The sequence below is a fragment of the Sorghum bicolor genome, chromosome 7, assembly GCF_000003195.3.
Source record: "Sorghum bicolor cultivar BTx623 chromosome 7, Sorghum_bicolor_NCBIv3, whole genome shotgun sequence".
NCBI lineage: Eukaryota > Viridiplantae > Streptophyta > Magnoliopsida > Poales > Poaceae > Sorghum > Sorghum bicolor.
In genome coordinates this window covers 19,858,075-19,868,008 of record NC_012876.2, presented here as the reverse complement: position 1 = coordinate 19,868,008, position 9,934 = coordinate 19,858,075, and positions in this window count along the sequence as shown.

Here is a 9,934-nt window from a genome sequence, read left to right as displayed (position 1 = left end):
TTTCCTTTTTTACCACACTCACCTTATCCATTTCACCATACCACATGGATTTCACTCTAAGCATTAATGAGCATGGAATTTATTTCATAGCCACTTCATTTACTCCATGCTCATATGCAACATCTTCACAATCCATTGGTCTCTCCAACATCACCACATTCGAGATCTCCAACCCCCACTTCCTTTCTATTTATAAAAACTTTAAAAGGGCGGTTGTTGATGCATATGTCTATATCAAATATTGCAGATCTCGTTGATTTGATCTTGATATAGGTCAGCGTTGGAGGGGAAACCACTTCGCCGACATAAATTGATGGTTTCCCAAGGATAAGCTTAGTGTCCTAAAACAAGCACTGATCAGATCGTAACATAAGCTTTTAATTATTTGCAACACTACCTTGTGTATTGAGTATATAAGGATAATTGTAAAAAAAATTCCTTCGAGTATTCTTGTCACTAACCTTTCTAGGATTGGAGCAAGAAGATTGGATGAATGACAAGCACAAGGTATGTACAACCAATCATCATACAACATTGAATTAAATTCATCCAAACTTGAATTTTGCAAAATTCAAGCTTGGGGGAGTACTTTATATAAAAACATCATTTGCCATGTTGCTATGTTGGTTGTCCCTACCTTTGAGACATGCTCAATTTGTTAAATAGTAATCACACTACTTCATCTCCACTTGAGTAGATCTCTATAAAAGCCATCACGCTACCTTTGTTTATTCTAGTAAGTGTTAGTTTGGAAGTACTGTACATACTTCTATTGGTTTTTAAATTAAGCATGGTGCTTAGGTTAAACAACCTTCCTTAATCTAATTAGACATGGAGTCTAGTTTGGTTATTGAACTAAAAACTGCTTGTGTAGACATTGGTATATTTTGTCAGACTAACCCCTGCAGAAAAAAAAACTTTCAACATCAACTTGGGAAGTCCTGAGATAAACTCACATTGGAGACAAAGAGAGACACACAAGAAGTTTAACAATTTACACAAGGAAGGCATAGCTCACAAGAGATGATCCATGGAGGGTGCCAAAAACACGATGCACAACCGCTAAGAGAGGAAAGCTTCCACAAGGTGATACTGTACCATCACTCTTCAAGTAAGGTAACATCTTAAAGTACTTGACTATCACTTTTATAAGCTTCTCCTTGGTTCTGGCGTTCACATGAGTAAAAGAGACAAACATGTATGATTTACAACTCTAGATTAACCAACCCAATCGATTCAATATGTTTAGTCCTTCCACCTTTGTGATCCCACACTCCTAATCATATGAGCTAAAATGTTGCACACTCAATCTTTGGAAGATATATATATAAAAAAAACATAAGTATAGATAGATTATCTTTCCATTAGGTTGAGTGATCTGATCTGACGAATGTTTTAAATGTTACACTCATGGTCTTATTATCCATCAACTGTGTCTTGCTCACTATGCTTAAGGATAGAGTAGAGCAAATACACTTTTGGTTCTGTTGGTGTTTTCCACCAACAGGGCCCATGCATTTGATCTCTGCCTTGTCTCTATGAGCAGGTACACTTCGAGCAAGATATGAGGGACTTTTACAACTCCCAGACTCCATCAAGTGAAGAACCTAGATCTAGGAGCACAAACACACTGGAGATACTGGACACTCAGGCAATCACTACCCTGAGATGCTTGAGGACGTAACTACTGGAGTAACCTCGTTGTGGAAGTAATTACTGACCTTCTACCGGTCGAGAGAGGTGATCCAGGACGCCCCGCCATCCCGATCTCTATCGGCATGGTGGACTTCCTAGAAGCACTCTGCGACTTTGGCTCCAGCGTCGACATTATGCTCAGGCTTGCAGATCATACGCTAAGCTTCCCAAAGGGAATATTGAAGAACCTCTACGTCCGAGTTGGTACCTTATACGCTCCAGCAGACTTCGTGGTGATAGAGACTGATACTGATGAGAGGGCACCCATCATCCTAGGGAGGCCATTCCTGAACACCTCGGGAGCTGTCATCTACGCTAGTGCTGCCAAGATCAGTTTCTACATCAAGGGGAAGAAGGAGACGTTTTCCTTCAAGAAACAAGACTACAGAAATCCCAGAGCAATCCCGACATGAACCAAGGAAGAGGACCAACAGGAGGAACAAGAACAAGCAAATGTGTACCGAGTCAGCTAAGATGGTCACTGCAGCTCAAGGAGGTCAAGATCGTCAACTCAAGTCACCTTTCTTGATCGAGAAGGACGACCCTGGTGTCCCAAGCATCGAGTGCACAATCAACGGATATTCTTTTCAGAAGACACTCTACGACACCGGATCTGACGTCAAGATAATGGCTGCGGTCACTTATCAACTCCTGCCTGGAACCATGCCCCTACAACCAACATACATTCAGCTCTAGATGATTTTAAGGTTATTGACATGGGAGAAGACGAGTACGATCCACCCATCATCCTTGGGAGACAGTTCCTCAGCACCGTTAAAGCAATCATCTACATTGGAACCGGAGAAGTCCACATGAACCTCCCCTCTGAGAAGGTATGCCGCTATTTTACTGACCCTAACTATATAGTTGAAGATTCTAAGCAGGTCAGGACAAGAAGAAGACGACGCAACCACAACCAGAGGAGGCAAATCATAAAGGACGGATGGGCAGACTATGAAGGAGAAGTCGTAAGGTCTGAAGACATACAGCTTGAATAGAACTGTCCTGAGGAGACCGTAGCACCGAGGCAGGTGTGGAGAGAGAAGATAGTTATACACGAAGAGCAGGCACCGCCAGAACCACCGACTACGCTATCCAGCGAATTCCAGGATGATTGAGAAAACGGAGAGTCCCGTTCGGAGGACGTAAAAACACCGAACGCGTTGCCAAGAGGTAAACTTGGTAGTTATCTTTTTCCTTTCAATTATTTTAGTTAATCAGGTTCATATCATCTTGAAAAGAAAATAAAAATGTTAAGTAAGCCCCATGTGAGTATGCTCATGGCATAAAACCCATAAGTACATTCACTGTGGTGGCATAAAAATAAAATAAATATATTCCTGTCCTATAAAAATAAAATTATAAAAATAAATTTATGATCCTACTAAAGAGAGTAACATTTATTGAGGAAGCTCAACATTATAAAGGCTAGATATTTATGCTAACACTTAACCAGTTCCACAAAGCTTTGTTGTCTATTTGAGCTCAACAGAATTCAAGGATCAAAGAAGACTAGCAGACGGAGGACATCCTAATCGCTGTCAGAGTGCTGCCGACATTCAAATACACCTCCGCCACCTGCTAGCTACATCAAAAGGAATTATGTCAAAATCCAGCTTGGGGGAGAGCACCCCCATTTATCCAGCTAAGTATTCTACTCGCGTTTATATTTTACTCAAATAATAAAAAGATGCATAATCATAAAAACCTAAATAAAGATTTTGTGCTTATATATATATATCTCTTTGCTTAGCTTGCTAAATAAATAAATAAAGTTTGCTATGAACCCTCATGATAAGCTCTCACATGGAAATGATGAATAGTTGCTCTGCCATGACTAGTTCCTAAAATTGAAATCTCTCTCAAGTTTAGGCATAACTGTTATCAATTAAGATTTGCTCTAAACCTGAACTTGTGGGGAGAGTACTTGATCTAAAGTCTAAGTCGTTAACGGATACGATATGGGAAGGTTGAGCTACTGTTTATCTGTTCCTAGAGATGCTAGAATTCTGGAGAATTTTATCTTTGAAAATCTTTAAAATATCACATGATGAGTTCCTGTATGATGAGAGTTTAAATTCCTACCACAGCCATATATACATGCTTGCTAGACTTTGAGCCACACATTTACTTTTTACTGCTTATGAGCATTGAGTGTGGTCAAGCTGTGTAGACCCTTAGGAGCTTGTCATGTGGTTAAATCAAGATTCACTTGCACGTTCACTCATACATGCTGCTTCTACTCTGGAAGTACGCATCCACATACATCCACTCATTTCCATCTCCAGAACCATCCAAAAATATTCTACTCCTAATCCGGGAGAGAATAGCCAAAAACATTCTCCTATTTCTGTTTTTCCCCTGTGAGATAAATACTCAAGTTATCTTGGTTACTACCACTTGCTACATTAGTTCAAGAGATGAGTGCTCTAAAAAAAGAAAGAGAAAAAAAAAGATACGAGGAAATAAAAAGGGGCAAGTGCCCGGAACCTCGAAAGAAAAGAAAAAGTGAGACGAGAGGTAAAAATGGACAAGTGTCCGACAGTAGAATTAGGGGTACAAGATACCCACCTGAGAGAAAAGAAAAAGAAAATATAGAGCATCTCATTCTCCTCAAAAAGTTTCAAAAGAGCAAGAAAGGTATGTATCCCCTCAAAAGAGCACAAGTAGAATTAGACTTTCACCATTGTTATCACCATCATTACCATGCACCATTCATTCGCCACACATGCACATCTTGATTTGACTTATTGACTTGTTCTTCTGGATCCATGGTTTGACTATGCAATAAATGTCTTGTAAGTATGTATTAGCTGTCTCCTACCTATGAGCTCCAGATATCAAAAGCCTTATTAGAGTAGGGTGAGAGAGAAGGCAATGCCACTATGCCTTATACCACAAATACCACATACTTTGAGAGAAGGCATACACCATTAATGCCTTGGTAAGGATCCAGAAATACCACAAAAGAGAGACTAGAGAGAGTCATACAAGGAATCTCTGAGTTTTATTTGAAAATCTGCAAAAACTCCAGAGCTATAGTTAATCGAAGAACAAGAGACATGGTGCTTGACTAGACTGTTCTATCTTTTAACTACTCAAGACAGAAGTGACGGTTACAAGTCCCATGGTGAAAGGTAAATGAGTAAGTTTTAAGTCTTAACAGTTTACTCTAACCAGAGATGAGATCTTGTTTAAACGCATATGTATCTTTAAGTTATGAAACCACTGCAGAAACTCTTGAGTTCATCTTTGCTCAGGGACGAGCAAAGATTAAGCTTGGAGGAGCTTATTGACGGTCCTTAATGCTCACATTTAATCATCAACTAATCATGAAAAAGAATCCAAATGCAACCAACACCTAGACTTAGGGTTTTATCTGATAGAATTCCACAAGTTTTGGTGTTTGTCTATTTCTGCAGGGGGTTATCAGGAAATATGGAAGAAAGGCCCACACGTCGGGTTTACAAAGAGATATTAACGTGCCGCACAATTTTCTACCATCTAGAAGACTCCAGAAGCCACGGGAACGAACGGGAGGCCGATCGGGCTCGGAGGCAGGGCGCCCGCCCAACTCTCCTGGGCGCCCGCCCAGCTACAGTGTCCAATTCGGACCCGTTTCGCGTATTATGCTCCACCGACCTAAAGGATCAAGGAAAACCGTGCGATCAATGTCGGTTTGATCTGACGGCCCAGATTCACTTGAAGGGACTATAAAACCAGACCCCCCTGGCCCCTGGAGATCATACCTCTTCTACAGAATCAAAGTTAGGGTTTCAATTCTTCATCCAAGTAGAGAGGATCCCTCTAGTTCTTCTAGTTCTACCTCTAGTTCATCTAGATCTAGTTCTAGTTCATCTAGTTCTAGTTCTAGTTCCTCTAGTTCTAGTTCTAGTTAGTTCTAGTTGTAATCTAGAAAATAGGGAGAGAGAAGAGGAGAGCGGAGGAGGAGCCGGATCTGTCGGATCTTCCTCAACATTATACTTTTACAGCATCTGGTTCGTTCTTCATCGTTCTCCAGGTTCTTCAATTCATAACTTCTGAGTTCTCTAATTACTTTTATTTACATTCAAATTATTTATTGGATTCCCGCTTGCATCAAGTGCTCTAATCTTTGAAACATTAGAGTAGTAATTAATAGATTAGACGTGGTGTTTAGTCTTGCAATTACCTGGAATTGCACCCAATCCTGCGGATTGTTGTGGTAGCCTTAGGGTAGTGACAGCCCTAACGGTCGACGTATTCCACCTCGTTTGGATCGGTGTTTGTAGGACCGTAGTCGGAGCTTCCTAGCCCCCTTCTCATCTCTTTCCGTGGTTAGTGTTCTGATGTCCCGATATAGATAATCTTGAAGTAATTCTTGATTCTTAGATCAACTAGAGAACTCTCAGGAAACTTCCTCTCTTCCCACCAAAAATATTCATATAGTTATCCTTGGGCGATCTTGGATCTTAATTAGTACACTCACGTTCCCTGTGGAAAATCGATACTCTGGTATACTCCCGGGTGAAGGCTACATCGGTATCCGTGCGCTTGCGGATTTTTTCTGTTTGCGTTTAAAATACCCAACACACATTTAGACAGGCTCGGATGTTAAAGAAAGAGGGGAACGTAATGTATATGCTATATGATGATAAAGGCAAGATTCGATTACCTAACCTGAACCTTGGCCTCTGCGTTGTTCAAAATTTTTTGATTGAGATTACAGCAACACCGATGAATCAGAGAGCTCCACAGCGAGTGGCATCTGAAAGGATGACCACCCATCGAGAACGCACCTGGTATGGAGCTGATCCCGGACCAGAAGAAGCACCGCACCTGCATTATAGCGACTACAACCCCCGAGTCCTTCGAGACCCATGGGTTCGACATGCGCAACCACAAGAGCCAACACAGGAGACATGGTCGGAGAGCCAAGATCACCAGTGGACAAACCCGCCTTTTCATATGGGCAGGTACTCCACTGATCCATATGGAGCTTCAGGATCTAGACCTCCGCCCTAATTTGATGTAGGACGATACGCTTTCACGAATGACTACTATCAAGAGGTCGGTGCTTTCTTCACCCGCACCGACAACACTCTCCTCGACATCCAGAACACGTAAGCAGAACATGGACGACTCCTGGAAGAGCAACAAAAATGGAACCAGGACCATGCCGCTGCAGTACAAGAGCTGAGACAAGATACAACAACAATGAATGACAACATCACAACCATAATGCGGTTCTGGAACATCGGGTAAGGCCGACATCAACATCCAGCTTGGGGGAGTTCCTCCCCAATTTATCAAGTAAGTTTTTATTTGCTCTTCTTATTTATTCTTTTCTATTTTAGTATTTCATCTTAAAAAGAAAAAAACTTAGAAAACCCAATAAATATTTTCTTGCTTTAATTTATTGCATTTTATAAACATGAAAACAAAATAAAAAGAGTGTGTAGATAAGTGTGCTTTATTTATCTGCTAAGTCTTAATCTCTAGAAAAATAAAAAGACCAAAAAGATGCATGATGGAAATGATGAATAGTTGCTCTATTTGCTTATTTTCAAGTACCTAGCTTCTATATTAGAGTTCTTCTAGAAATTACTAAAACTGAAATTACTATCTATGAAAAGCATAAAACTAAAGTCTAGGTAAGAGAAAGGCATAATATAAAGTTTGAGCTGTTGTTTATCTTGTTCCTACTACACTAAGTTCTGGAGATTTATTTTGGAAACTTACAAAGCACATGATGAGTTCCTAGCATTACAAACTACCTACCACAGCCATGCTTGCTATAACATCTTTTACTTATATTTACATTGAGTTTGATCGAGCTGTGTAGACCCTTAGGAGCTTTTCATGTGGTTAAATTAAGATATTCACTTGCACACATCTACCACACCATCCACCACCATCTATTAAAATTACTAAAAATATTATCACTCACTGTCCCAAGTATTGTTATTCTCTCTCTCTAAAAAGATTTAATGCAGAAGAGGCATGGGTTATGCAAAAATATGCGAGGAAATAAAAAGGGGCAAGTGCCCGGAACCTCAAAAAAGAAAGAAAAAGAGTGAGACGAGAGGTAAAAATGGACAAGTGTCCGAAGTAGAATTAGGGGTACAAAGATGCCCACTTGAGCGAAAAAAATGGACAAGTGTCCGACAGTAGAATTAGGAGTATCTACTACCCATCTGAAAAAAAGAAGAAAAAAAGAGATAGCCCATGTTCTCCCAAAGCAAAGATCAAAGAAGAGAAGAGGTAGCAATATGAGGAGCAATGAGAACTAAGTTTTATTATCACTTATACATTTTTATCATCACTATAATTTACTCCACCACACATGCACATATTGATTTAATTATATGCTGAGTTTCTTTGGATCCATGGCTCGATTAGACAACATATGTATGAGCTGTTTTTCACTCCTATGAGCTCCACTTAAATATTTCATTAGCTATAGGTAAGTGATATTTTGATAAGGATCCACAAATACCACATATAGAGAGACTTGAGAGAATCATTGCTGGGAACTCTGAGTTTTATTTTGAAAACTTATGAAAAACTCTGGAACAAAGGTGAAGTATAGACAGGAGGAATAGTGCTTAACTTAATTATTTTGTCTTTCAATTACTTAAAGACTTAAGTGCAGGTACTAAGTTCCATAACACTTCACTCTAATCTGGAAGAATTTTGTAAAAGCATGTGTGCCTGTCAGGAAAGAAAACATCGAAGCAACTCCTGATCCGTCTGAGTTTAGCTGTTTGCTCAGGGACGAGCAAAGGGTAAGCTTGGGGGAGTTTGTTGACGGTCCTTAAGTACTAAAATTAATAATCAAATAAAAATGGAAAAGGATCAATATGAAACAAACATCTAGAATTAGGGTTTTATCTGACAGAATTCCACGAGCTTTGGTGTTTATCTATTTCTGCAGGGGGTTATCAGAGAATATGGAGAGAAGGCCCACATGTCTTGTTTACAACGAGATAATTACGTGCCGCGCAATTTTCTTCAATCTAGAAGAGTCCAGAAGCCACGGGAACGAACGAGAACACGATCGGGCTCGGGGGCAGGGCGCCCGCCCACCCCCGTTGGGCGCCCGCCCTGGCCAGGAGTTGGATCGGGACTCTGTTTCGGGACTACGCTCCACCGACCTAAAGGATCAATCTAAACCATACAATCAATGTCGGTTTGATCCAACGACCCAAATTCACTTGAAAGGACCATAAAACCAAGGCCTCTCCACCCCAGGAGAAGAGAAGAAATCATTATTCAGAGGTAGCCATCAAAGTTAGGGTTTAGAGCTTCTCTCCCACAGAGAATTAGAATTAGCTACTCCCTAATCCTTCAAGTTTAGAGGTTTGATTAGATAGCAATTAGAGAAGTAGAGCACTACGCTCTGGATTCGGATCTTCGGTAATAAAGATTGATATTATTCATATCTTTCTCTAATTCTTTGTTCTAATTGCATTATGTCTCTAATTATTATGTTCTTAGTTTGCTCTAGTTCTATATTTGATATAGTTATGATTGATAATGAGTTTATGTATAAGTTTGCAAAGTGCTTAGCTCTTGACGCGAGGGAGTTAGGTGATAGATCACATGTGAGCGTGGTGCTTAGATGTTATTTATCTGCAAATGTATCCTATTGGCCGGGTTGTGTGGTAGTTCGCGATAGTGACAGCTTCGTTGATTCTTATATAGTCCACCCTCCGTTGATAGGACATGCAGAACCAGTATTGTGGAGTAAGTCTTGCGATGCTCTGATTTACTTTAGCAATGTTCCTTATACATGAATGAAGAGTCTTTTATGCTATATATGATCTTGTAGATAACTAGAGTAGATTATGACTTAGTAGATAGAAGATAACTTAGAATCCATTCTCTAGCTAATCCGACATCACCTACATATATGAGGAGTAGTCTATTTTCTAATCACTGTGTTATTTATCCCTTGAACTTATAATTCATTATCATTATCTTTATGGTTTACCCCCTGCTAAAGTAAGTGACTGTGTGACGAGTTTCTCATTAGTAATCATGTTCTTGCAAGTTCATCCCTAGTCTATGCCTTGATAGATTTTGTCCTTATCTTAATTTCATCTCTTTTGTTCTCTTAAGCAAAATTATAAATAACAATACCTGAAATACTTATCTTGGTGAAATGCTACAATGAGGTGTTTTATCTGTGCGCTTGTGGATAGAATAGATTATTTTCTAGAGAGCCTTTACATTTATAAATACCTTTGTACACTCT